Raw genomic sequence first — 12,129 nt, 5'->3', positions numbered from 1 at the left:
TCCCCCAGTTTCATGTGCATAGTAGTCATTCAATGAAAGTGTATAAAATTGAATATAAACTTTCCTGGCTGCTTTGCCCACAGGGACAAATAATTCACCTCCTCTTCCCCCCACGCTTAGGCCTATCAATCCTACATCAAAGTAGCAATATATATACAGTAAAACTTAAATTAACTGGATTCCAACAGGAGAAAACTCATGTTATATACTCTATTGCTGAAAAAGGAGAGAAATTGAAAATCTACATTTTTTTAAGGAGTAATTTCTTTTTTGTTTTCTGCAATTATAGATTTATAGTAAGAATTTATTACTGAAAGATGAACCTGAGGCACTGTCAGTTTCTAGGTCATAAAATAAAGATGAAATTATACCAATACACTGTAAAAAATATTTTCAAGGAGGCTTAAAACTTAAAAATATATATCTGGTTATTCAAAGCACAGAGTCTCAAACATTCTAGTTCATGGAGGTTTACTCTGTTCTCTTTTCTCTGAAGTCCAGCTTCACTGCAGTTTCAGACCATGAGAATTTTGAATATTAGTTATTTGCCTAAGTCTAAAATCTGCATTTCTTGCTTAAGCACTTTACAAACTGTCTCACTGAATCCTCACAAGAAAGAAATGCACAGAACCTTTTTAGAGGAAAATAATTTACATGGACTTCTAATGCTGAGGTTAATTATTTTTAATTTTATACTTATATAATATGTACAGTGATAAAACCAGATTTAAACTTATAATACTTAGAGCTCTTACTAAAATTAAAAAAGACAAACTTAGGAATCTAATACAAATAAAACTGCAAAACAATGTAATTCAGATGAACAACATAAGCTTGATGTGATGGATGGTCTTGTTTGAATTTTGGGTTAGATATGTAAAAAAATATCTATATTAACTTGATTCTTTTGATTTTGAGCACTATAAACCATGGTTTGAATCATTATCATTAGTTTTCCCCTTAATCAATGATGTTGTGTTACCATTGACACAATCATTTGAATAATGCACCCCAAAAATAATACTAAAAAGTTTAAAAAGTTATTTTATAACAAATCCTTAACTGTGGGTTTGCCATTACTCTTATTGCCAACACCATACAAGATGGTAGGTACAAACCAGGACCCATGGTATACCCACTCTTTTAAATGTGGTCCTCACTGCTGTGGGTCAGTTTTTCGAGTCTGGTTTCCCCTTTATTACCATACACTGTGTGATGGCTGGGTTTTCCCACTACTTCTCTATATTTAAATGACTTTGAACCTCTAATTTGTGCTATTAGCCTCAAAGCCTTTCGGCTTTTCATGTGGTGAGAATGAGATTGTAAACATGAACAGAGCATGGGCACTAATATTATCTGGGGGTGGCTAGTTATCTAGATAATCTCATCAAATATTTATATTACACTTTAAAATTTTTCATTGAAGTGAAAATTCCAAATTAAAAATTTCTAAGCAAACTTTACAGCAGTTTATCTTTTAAGAAACAATTTAACAGATTTATTAAGAAGTATAATTCATATATCATACAATTCACCAATTTAAAATATAAAAATCAATAGTTTTAGTATATTCACAGATACGTGCAACCATCACCACAGTCAATTTTAGAACATTTTAATCACCTCAGAAAGAAACCCTGTACCCTTTAGTTATCACCATTCCATTCCTGCATCTTCCCCTTTTCCTCTCCACCAGCTCTAAGCATTACTTTCTGTCTCTACAGCCTTCTCTGTTCTACACTTTCATATGAACAGAATCATACAACATGTGGTCTTTTGTGACTAGTTTTCACCTAGTATAACGTTTTCAAGATTCATCCATGTTGTAGCATGTATCAGTACTCATTCCCTTTCGTGGTTAAATAATATTCCATTGTATGGATAGTCCACATTTTGTTTATCCATTCACCAGTTGATGAACATCTGAGTTGTTTCCACTTTTTGGCTATTATGAATAATGCTGCTATAAACATTCTTGTACAAGTTTCTGTGTGGACATATGCTTCATTTCTCTTAGGTATATTCCTAGGAGTAGAATTACTAGGTTAAATGGTAACTCTATGTTTAATTGTTTGAGGAAATGGCATAATATTTTCCAAAGTGCTGCATCATTTTACATTACCACCAGCAGTGTATGAAGGCTCCCATTTCTCCATGCCCTTGCTAACTCTTCTTATTATCTGACTTTCTGATCTTAGTCATGCTAGTGGGTGTTAAGGGGAATCTCATTGTGGTTCTAATTCTCACCTAAACTGTATTCAGTGATAATTTTTGTTTCATCATTTCTTGCTCTTTTTTTAAAAAATGGAAATCATTCCTTTGTTTTTTGTATGAACATTTAAAATTTACTTATTTTACAGTCTTCATCAGACTCTCATAAGTTATTTTCATCTGGAGTAAATTGATGGTCTAATTATTTAGTCTTTCTTAGTATATTTCCTCAAATATTTTGTAATTTCAGTGTGAAGGCTCATTTTCAGTTGGAGTGGTATTTTATTACCTCCACATTGCGCTCATGTCTTCCTATCCAACAGTTCGGTTGTAGTTTCACCTGGCTCACCATGTACCTCTACCCTGAACAGAATTTATAATGGCATTTTGAGGACTCACCCTAAAAGGTGATACTGGGGATACTGCATATTCAGTTAGTGAGCCAGCCAAAGACTTCATTGAAAGTCTGTAGACTTTCACCTTGTTAAAGGCATAGCCCTAGTTGTTGGTCAGTAACCGTTTTTTCCAGTCCTCTTTCACAGGTCACAGGTCATATGGTCGGAGGGGCTGATAATTCAGAGGATTAAGAATGGAGCTGGAAGTGGGGAGAGAGCCCAACTTACTCTTAACTTTAAATACCGAAAATGTCATATGTCTACCAACTGCAGCTCTACTCAGAACTTTATGTTTCTTTATTGTTTTCGGTTTATAATGGTGTTTATTTTTATACCCATTTTTCCCTATTTTACCTTCCCTTTTTTATGTGGTTGGAACAGAGGGACTGTATTAAAGCGTGGACTCCCTGTATCATCTTGACTAGAAGTCTTGCTTTACTTAAGGAAGGAAAGCTGGAGGCTGGGATAATCTTGCAGCAGAAGCTAACAGTTCTCCAGGTAAGGAAAGAGAGTGAATATTTTGCTTTTGCTTTCACAGCATTTTCTCTCATTAGGTGAGAACTTTCCTTTGGAAACTCCCCTCCCCTCTGACATCAGTCAGTATGATTTGGGGTTTGGCTCATCCTACCCCCATAGCATCAGTATGTGACTCAGAGCCTAGGCCACAGTAACTGGTTTAGGAATGAGTAAATAATCCAAGTTGTCCAATGAGATCCCTCCCTGTTACTTTTCTGTCAGGAAAGAGATCTACTCTTCTTATCTCTGGTTCCTAGAATCCTCACTGATTAAATGGGGGTGAATAATAATACCTGTTTCACAGAGCGTCAGGGACTAGTCAGGCGAATCAATCCTTAAGCACAGAGCCCAGCACATGTTGGTCAGGATCCCCATCACTGTTTTTATGAGTCCATGTAAAACTTAAAGGAGGGAGCAGTCACCTTGGACTGGGCTGGTCTAGGAGGGATTCATACAAAGTGAATTCTTTAAGTTGATCTTAAAGAATAAGTAGGGGTTTGATGAGAGGGACAGAGAAAAAACATTCTACAGAGGTAGACGAGGACAATATGGCTGTGGGTTACAAGGAACTGTGAGGAGGAGGGTCAGGTGAAGGCTGAGGGTGCAGGTGGCAGGGAAGCACATGCGGGAAGCTCTCTGGGGCCTGAACCAAGGAGCTGGGGCTTTGTTTCACAGGTACTGGGAAACCAGGGAAGATTCTGGATTGAAAAATAATGTGACTGATATGGGATGGCTTATAAAGAAAAAACTCTTCTATAGGCAGAGGAGACGTGAGCAATCACTCCATGTGCTCCTTCACTGTAACCTCTTGACTTAAACCCCAAACACAAAGCCAAAACACACACACAGGAAATGGTCTAGGAGCATGAAGGGAGTGAAGCAGGAAAACATTTTCCTCAACCCTGCAATGGACTCAGAGCCCACGTTTCACTATTTTGTGTATTAACCAAGTCAGCTTCCCTTTATCTCTGAGCCATGTACACCAAGTGTATGTGTTTGTGTACATACACACATATGTATTTTCAGCAGTGTATAGGTTTTTATAAAAATACATTTTGTATATGTGATTTGTACAAAATTACACAGCAATTTTAATGATTTATGAATTTGTTTTAGTGGTTGTGTCCACATTCCTTTTACTATTCTTTCCTTAAATAGATAGATCATTGTGGGGACTCCAGCAAGATGTAGGCAAACGAAACCTAGCTCCCTTTGAAATATCTGAAGACACGGCATCAAATGATTAGACTGGAGCAGCGATTGTTCCCTTTCAAGAAGAAATATGTTCCTCACTTTGCTACAGTTGTCATTACTCCCTCTTATTTCCCAACCCTGAGCCTGTGCGTCATTGGTGTTTATCATCACTATAGTGCTCTTGTTTTGCTTCTACTTGGTTCCATACATTGATTTTCGTTCCCTACTTGGCCTCTATGGACATTTTAACTTGTGACTCACGGATAACACCAATTTTGATTTTTCCTGTCTGAAGTTGAATTTTTATAGGTATTTCTTCTAAATATTCTAAGGCAAGCTAAAAGCAGCATTAACTACCCTAAATACTGAACAGCTGAGGCCAGGCCAACTCTTGGTTGTAATTCATGTATACCACCTTTCTTGGCCTGGCTAATTTTGTGCATTCATTGACAAAGAGAATCTGCCAGAAGTTGTTTTCTATTTGATGGCAGGCCAACAGATGCTGCGAAATCATGCCAACATGTGCCAAGTTGTCACCTCAGTATCCCTGTTTATCAGGGACTTCATTGTACAAATCCCTTGTCCACTGTTATGTCATATTTACTTATTCAGATAGATAAAGGCCCATGCCCAGACGAGTGAATTCTTAGGAAGGTGCTATTTTTACCCAGTTCCCTAAAAACCACATAAGAGTGACAAATATTTCCATAGGATTAATGAATAGGTGTTTCAGTCTCCTCTGCCCTTATTAAATACTAGCTTTTTCTTTCATACTTGGAACTCTGTTGAATTTGTGGATGAGAAACATTTTCCATATATAATGAATCCAAGGACTTTTTAACCTATTCGATTTTGTTACATATATTGGTCACTCTTTTAAGGAATTGTTCCCAATCTAACCAAGAATCAGATAACCTGAGAATTTGGTACATCTTTATTTAGAATATTTTTATATTTTTGAATAATATATATATAGAATACTTCTTGATAAGATCAAGAAATGACCAAGGGAATCATGTAGCTTTAGCCATCCTTGTTTTTATCATTTGCCAAAAAATTTCTTTAGCTTCATGGAAACCACATAGAAACCAAATGACTTGGTTTTCTTTCCACTTCTCTAGGCAACAAACCAATTTTTTAGTTTCCATGGACACCCAGCTGTGCAACAGTAGTTAGATCTGTAAAAACTGCTATCTGACTTAAGAGTCTGATGATGACCTACCCATCGGCAATGATAATTCAGGCTTGGCTCTCTAAGGGACCCATATGTATGAGACTGCACGTGAGCTTCTGGGACAGCGTCAAATTACTGTCCCTGGTACTTTTCCAGTTTCCTAATTTGTAGAGGTTCACAAATCATTATGGATCTTGTCTTGATATCTGGGTAGTCAGAAAGCTCCAAAATAAGGCAGTGGGAATGGTAATCAAACAGGTCTGGTTGAAATAGATTTACTTTCCACTTGGTTAAGAAAGAGGCCTCACATTCTGATGGCTATGTTAACTCAGTTAAGAAGTGGTACTTATTTGGAATTCCTGTGGAAAACCCAAAATGTACTTGAAATGAGAGAAGTCACAAACTTGTTTAGTACATATGAAGGATGGCTTTGAATCTAGGCAGTAACTGAAAGTCTGCCCATTCAGGCTCAGCAGAAATATAAGAAAAGATTGAATTGAATTGTCCTGTATCATATACAAATTCTCCAGGGCCTGTTCCCTCCTAACTTAGGATAGAACAAATGATTTTTGAAAGGATCGATCTGGTTTCCAGGTTTTGAAAATGCTGTTCTTTGCTTTTGCTTGCATTGTGTAAAATTCTCCATTTCCCAGTTGCCCCAAAATTAACAATTTAAAAACTGAATCTTTCAGACCATTAATCAGTGTTGGAAATGTTGAAAAAGAAAGGTTTTGAAAAAATAGTGAAAATGATACTTAACTGGATACTTAACTTTGCCATAAATATACAAGACCATGGTAAGCATGTAATTTGTCTTTTCTTAGTCTCTGTCTCCTCATCTGTAAAGGAAGGGGATGGGTTGCCAATATTACTTCTAGCACTAATGTTCTACTACTCAATGAAAAAATTTTAATTTCACATACTACAGAGGTCATGTCATGAGCTTGAGAGATCTAGCTCTTCACAGGAATAAAACTTTCAAGTTCACAGGGATTTGATCTTGTATTTTCCAAAAAAAATGCCTCTAATCACTTCTGTTTCTCTTTGCACTATGGAAGTTTTCCATGAATACCATAGAAAATGGATTCCCGAGGAAAGAGAGTGGGTATTTCTCAGAGATTTTCATTTTTGATTTGCTTCTAGGAATTTTAGAGAGACAAATAGAAATGGAATTTAAAAATTTTTTTTTTTTTAAAAAAAAGGAGAGCTAGTAATAGATGGTAGCTGGCTATTGGAAATCAGCAAAGTTTCATGGGTGTATAATGAACTGATGATCTGAGGTGATATATTTTGTCATTAGTAAATCAGGTATAGGAGAAAGATTTAGGAGAAATGTTACAGAGAAACTTATAGCTTTACAAACCTAGGGACTGATACATTTACATACCACAGTTCCTTGGCAGCTCCTTTATTATGTGCCAAGTTTCTCATCTCACTAAAGTACCCTGGGCAAATAAAAAGGGAAAGGCATTCCAGGTAGAAGAAACACCATGATCAGAGATTGGGAAGTATGAGATAGCATCGTGTGTAGAGGCAGTGCGAAGAGTTTGTTTAATCTTTTTGGAGTATAAAGTACAGGAGGACACTAGATCATTCAGAGTTCAGGTGCAGATTACAGAAACCACTTTAGCAATTTTAAAAGAATTGTGAAACAGAAACCAAATGAAGGGAGTTACTCAAGAGGGTCAAAAGCAGCTATACTGTCAAGTAAGATCAGGGCTGAGCAGTGTCCAGTAGCTTTGACCATTAGGAGGCCTTTGATGTCCTTAGCAAAAATTGGCCAAGAGGTGAACTGGGCCACACTGCAGGGAATAAGGTATGAATGGCAGATGAGGAAGAGGAAGTGGGGGAATCTGTTTTCTGGGAGCTTGGCTCTGAAGGGAAGGAAAGCTTTATCTGAAGAAAAACACAAAATGGAAGAAGGTTTTGATCTTAAGCTGTAAAAACCTTAAACAAGTTTGGATGCAGAAGGAAAGAAGTCAATGGTTAGGTAAGAATTGAAGATGCAGGAAAGAGACAGATACTAGATACTAGATGCCCTCAGATTGAGAGGAGAAAGGTCTAGTCGAGAGGAGAAAGATCTAGTCTCGAGGAGGCAGTGCTGGCCTTAGGTAAGAAGAGAACTATGTGTTTCTCTTACACACGGCAGAGGGCGAAAGCATGAGTGAAGAAGCAGATGTGTTTATAAATTGGGGAAAAGAAGGGAGTAGAAATCACACCCGATAGATTATTTTCTTGATAGAAATAATCAAGAAAATCAGAAGCAGACCATCTGCTGAGAGAGGGGAGAATGGAATGGGGGTGAAATAGGGTGGGGTAGAAAGTGTGAGGGAGAAATGGGTGGAAGAAAAGAGCCAGAAGTGATCAGAATTGCTAAGCAGGACTGACCTTGAAGAAGTGGGGAGATTTCTGAGGAAAGGCTTAAAGTAATATCGTAATTGTCATGACCTTGGGATCTTCGGTCTTTTAGAAAGTAGTGGTGGGTACTAAGAATGATGTTCCTCTTTAAAATATATTGTTTTGGAGCTGTCCACTTGATGATTAGGTAAGACTTTTAAATTATCATCATCATCACCTGTTAATCATCTATTAATATGATCAATTTTTTATTTCTAAGACCATCTTGAGTGCTTTGAATAGGAATGAGACAAAATGGCACAAGTGCATCATTAATGAAAGAATGTTCTAAGAACTTACATTTTGAAGTACTCTTCTGTGAATTCCCTGGCAGTCCAGGGGTTAGGACTTGGCACTATCACTGCCAGAGCCCCTGGTTTGATCCCTGATCAGGGAACTAAAATCCCGCAAGCCGCGAGGCGTGGCCAAAAAATAAAATAAAATTTGAAGTACTCTTCTGTGACTGAAAGTCATCACTTTAGGTTAAACATGATTGAAGATTTGAGAAATTCGCCCAATAGATTGGGTAAGGATATGAAAAGATGCTCAAAATTATTACTCATCAGGGATATGTAAAATAAAACACAAGGTAATACCGCCATATGCCTATTAGAATATCCAAAATTGAAAAGACTGAACATACCAGGTGTTGGCAAGGACCTGGAGCAAGTGGAACTCTTATGAACTGCTCACGGGAATGAAAATGGTTCAACCACTTTGGAAAACAGTTTGGCAGTTTCTTAGAAATATCCACATCCACATCATATGACCAACACATTTATTTCATCCTCAGAATCAAAAACATTTGTGAGTAAGTCTTTGTACAGACTATCCAAGAGAAAAAGAAATGTATGGCTGTAAAAAGATACATGCAATGTTCATAGAAGTTTTATTTCTAATAACATTTAAAAAAAGGAAACAACAAAAATGTCCATCAACAGGTAAATGGATAAATAAATTGTGGTATAGCCATACAATGGAATACTACTTGTCAATAAAAGTAAACAAACTACCGACTGCACAACAACATAGATGAATCTCAAAATAATTATGATGAGTGAAAGAAGTCAGACAAAAGAGAGTACATAGTGTATTGTTCCATTCATAAAATAGTCTAAAAAAATCCAAACTAACCTATAGCATCAGAAAACAGATCAGAGGTTACCTGGAGACAGGGGTGGGGTTGGGGAAGGCAGGCGGAAGGAATTACAAAAGAGCACAAGAAAACTCTTGTGGGTGATGCAAATGTTCATTATCTTGATTGTGATGATGGTTTCATAGGTACACTCATAAGTCATAAATTAGCAAATTCTACACTTTAAGTAAACGCAGATAATACTTTAATAAATCTGTTACAACAAAAGAACTAATGTGTATGTTCAAAAATTGGAGAATGATTTAATTATGTTACAGAACAGTAAATTTTTTGAATACTGTATCTTTTAAAAATCGTTTTTTGGGGCTTCCCTGGTAGCGCAGTGGTTAAGATTCCGCCTGCCAATGCAGGGGACACGGGTTCAAGCCCTGGTCCGGGAAGATCCCACATGCCGCGGAGCAACTAAGTCCGTGGGCCACAACTGCTGAGTCTGCGCTCTAGAGCCCGCGAGCCACAACTACTGAGCTCACGTGCCACAACTACTGAAGCCTGTGCGCCTAGAGCCCATGCTCCGCAACAAGAGGGGCCACTGCAGTGAGAAGCCCGCGCACCGCAGCGAAGAGTAGCCTCTGCTCGCCGCAACTAGAGAAAGCCTGTGCACAGCAACAAAGACCCAACGCAGCCAAAACTAAAATAAATAAAATAAATAAATTTTTAAAAAAAAGTTCTTGAAGAGTATTTAATATTATCAGAAAATTCTCATAGAATTCAGAGACAAGTGTACTTCTGATTGATAATGGTCCATTAACATTTGTTGAATGTTAAATGAATGATGTAGTGTTAAATGAAAAAAGCAAGACACAAAAATGCATACATAATTAAATATGATCCCAATTGTGGTAACTCTCTCCCTTGTCTCTCATGGCTGAAAGGAAATAGCTCAAAATGTTTACATTGGTTGTCTCTGTGAGGTGGAATGACATACAATTTTTCTTTTCCTTCTTATGCTTTTGGGGCTTTTCTATAGTTGATCTTCCACTACTTTCACAAGCAGACAAAAACCCAACCAATGCTCTTTGAAAAGATTATTTCCCACACAAGGAACTCACGGGTGCAAATATTTTTAGATAATATATCAATCTAACTGAGGCACATGGCATCTTTTCCTGCACTTCTTCCCAGTAACCTGCTACCAAACACTGAGGGAGGTTAGTGGAGTGGTGATGTGCTGGAAAGACCAGCTCCAGACGGCAGTTAGCTTGTGATGAGACACAGTCTAGAAATGCCTGCTTATAAATATGTTTTATGTAGCCTCGGGGGTTCACTTACCTTTATTACTTCCCTGCTAGCAGTCCCTTGATAAAACCAGGTCAAAGATAGAGAGAATAAATTCCCTGGGCTACCCGCAGTACAGCTCTGTCGGGAAATGTTCACCAAGTATACCCTGATGAGAAAAGGAGAGTAGCTGTGTGTCAAATGTAGATAATTCCTCAGTCTTTTGTCCAATCCATGGTGAGCCTTATGCACTTCTGACTTCTTTCCTGATTGAGTCAAAAAGATGACCAGGGGAGGGTGAGGCCTGTGGAGCGAGAGCCAAGGAAGAAGGCTTGTGAAAGTGAGGGTCAAAGGTAGGGAGGAGTTGGGAGAGCTCTCATGCACAAAGATGTGCCTTTATTACTGTCCTCCACACATGAGGGATATCTGTCCTGTGAGACTTCCACTCTGCTCTTCTGCCCCTGTGGAGAGACGCAATGACTGATGCTGTCTGCACCAAGGGGATGCTTCGGCAGGACGGGGGTTGCTGGGGCCTGAGGCAGAGATGTTGGTGAGGCCCATGGGAGCCCTCCTGCCCGGCTCGGCCAGGACGTTGGGATTGTACCTGCAGCCTGAAACATGAGGATTAAAGGGAACTCGAGCTTGAGGCACGCAGGGCCGGAGATGAAGCATACCTCGGGGCAGCTCGAAGGCAAGGAATAATACCTCTTCAAGTTTTCAATAAAAATGGCCTCCAATAAAACTGCATTGCAAAACATGGGAAAGAAACAGGATGGAAAGAGTAAAAAGTCAGAGAGGAAGAGCCTGAAGAATTGGTGGTGGAAAAAGACAGAACTGACGTGTGGTGAAAGTGAGGGGGTGGTTATTTCCTCAAGTGGAAGGGAATACAGATGCTGACAATACTAGGAACCTGAAGAAAACTTATACTGCCCAGCGGTAATTGAAACATTTGTTAATTCTCCAACAGCTGGTACAGAAAAAGGTGGTACAAAAAGAAAATCTTTATCTGGCAGCGAATCTGATGATAGTGAATCAAAGAAGAGAGATGCTGCCGGGCAAAGCAAGAGGCTTTGTCGGAGGTCTGACCCTGAATGAATAACTGGTGCCACAGACAGCAGTGGAGAGTTGGTGTTTCTCATGAAATGGGAAGATTCAGATGAGGCGGACTTGGTGCTGGCCAAAGAGGCAAAAATGAAGTGTCCTCAAATTGCAGTGCTTTTTATTCAGACTAACTTGGCATTCTTGTCCAGAAAATGAAGCTCAATAATTGTTTGCATTGCCATATATATAATTACATATATATACACACACACATACACATAAGCTGATGCATATAAGCTCTGGGTCTTGGTTTTTTGGTTTATTAGTGTGAAGAAATAACTAGATTCTAATGAAAATAAAGTTTCGTATGTTCATTTTGAAGGAGTGTTAGGGTTTGTTTGTTTGTTTGTTTTTTTGAGTCTATAGCACTGGTTACATTGAACAAATAAATAAAGCTTTCTTAGTTGCTTCCTTTATCAGAAAAGAACATTTGATACCATGATATATTATTTTCTCTGCATTAGGGAACAGATTTTCTAAATGTTGGAGGAAATCTCATTACGCTATCAGATTATGTGTTTAACTCATATATGCTTAAGGACCATTCTGGGTTTCTCGTTTATGAGGGGGTTTTTTGTGTGTATACATAAAACACATATGTAAATGATTTTCTTTTCCTTCTTCTTCTTTTTTTTTTTTAAAAACACTTGCCGAAACAAAAATGCCAATTCACAACCAGGGATAAGCCCATGTTTCTGGGATGCCATCACTCTGAGCAGCCTAAGAAATAAATGCGTTCAAGTTAAATGGAAAATTTTCCTGAAGGCTTA

At 38.1% G+C, this 12,129-nt stretch overlaps 1 pseudogene; it reads left to right on the top strand.

Moving 5' to 3' along the window:
• Positions 1-10,984: 10,984 nt before the first annotated feature.
• Positions 10,985-11,525, top strand: LOC133096267 (chromobox protein homolog 3-like; annotated as a pseudogene).
• The last annotated feature ends 604 nt before the right edge of the window (positions 11,526-12,129 follow it).

The sequence above is a fragment of the Eubalaena glacialis genome, chromosome 8, assembly GCF_028564815.1.
Source record: "Eubalaena glacialis isolate mEubGla1 chromosome 8, mEubGla1.1.hap2.+ XY, whole genome shotgun sequence".
NCBI classification, from domain to species: Eukaryota; Metazoa; Chordata; class Mammalia; order Artiodactyla; family Balaenidae; genus Eubalaena; species Eubalaena glacialis.
Note: the sequence above shows the minus strand (reverse complement) of the source record. Positions and strands in the feature narration are given on the sequence as shown.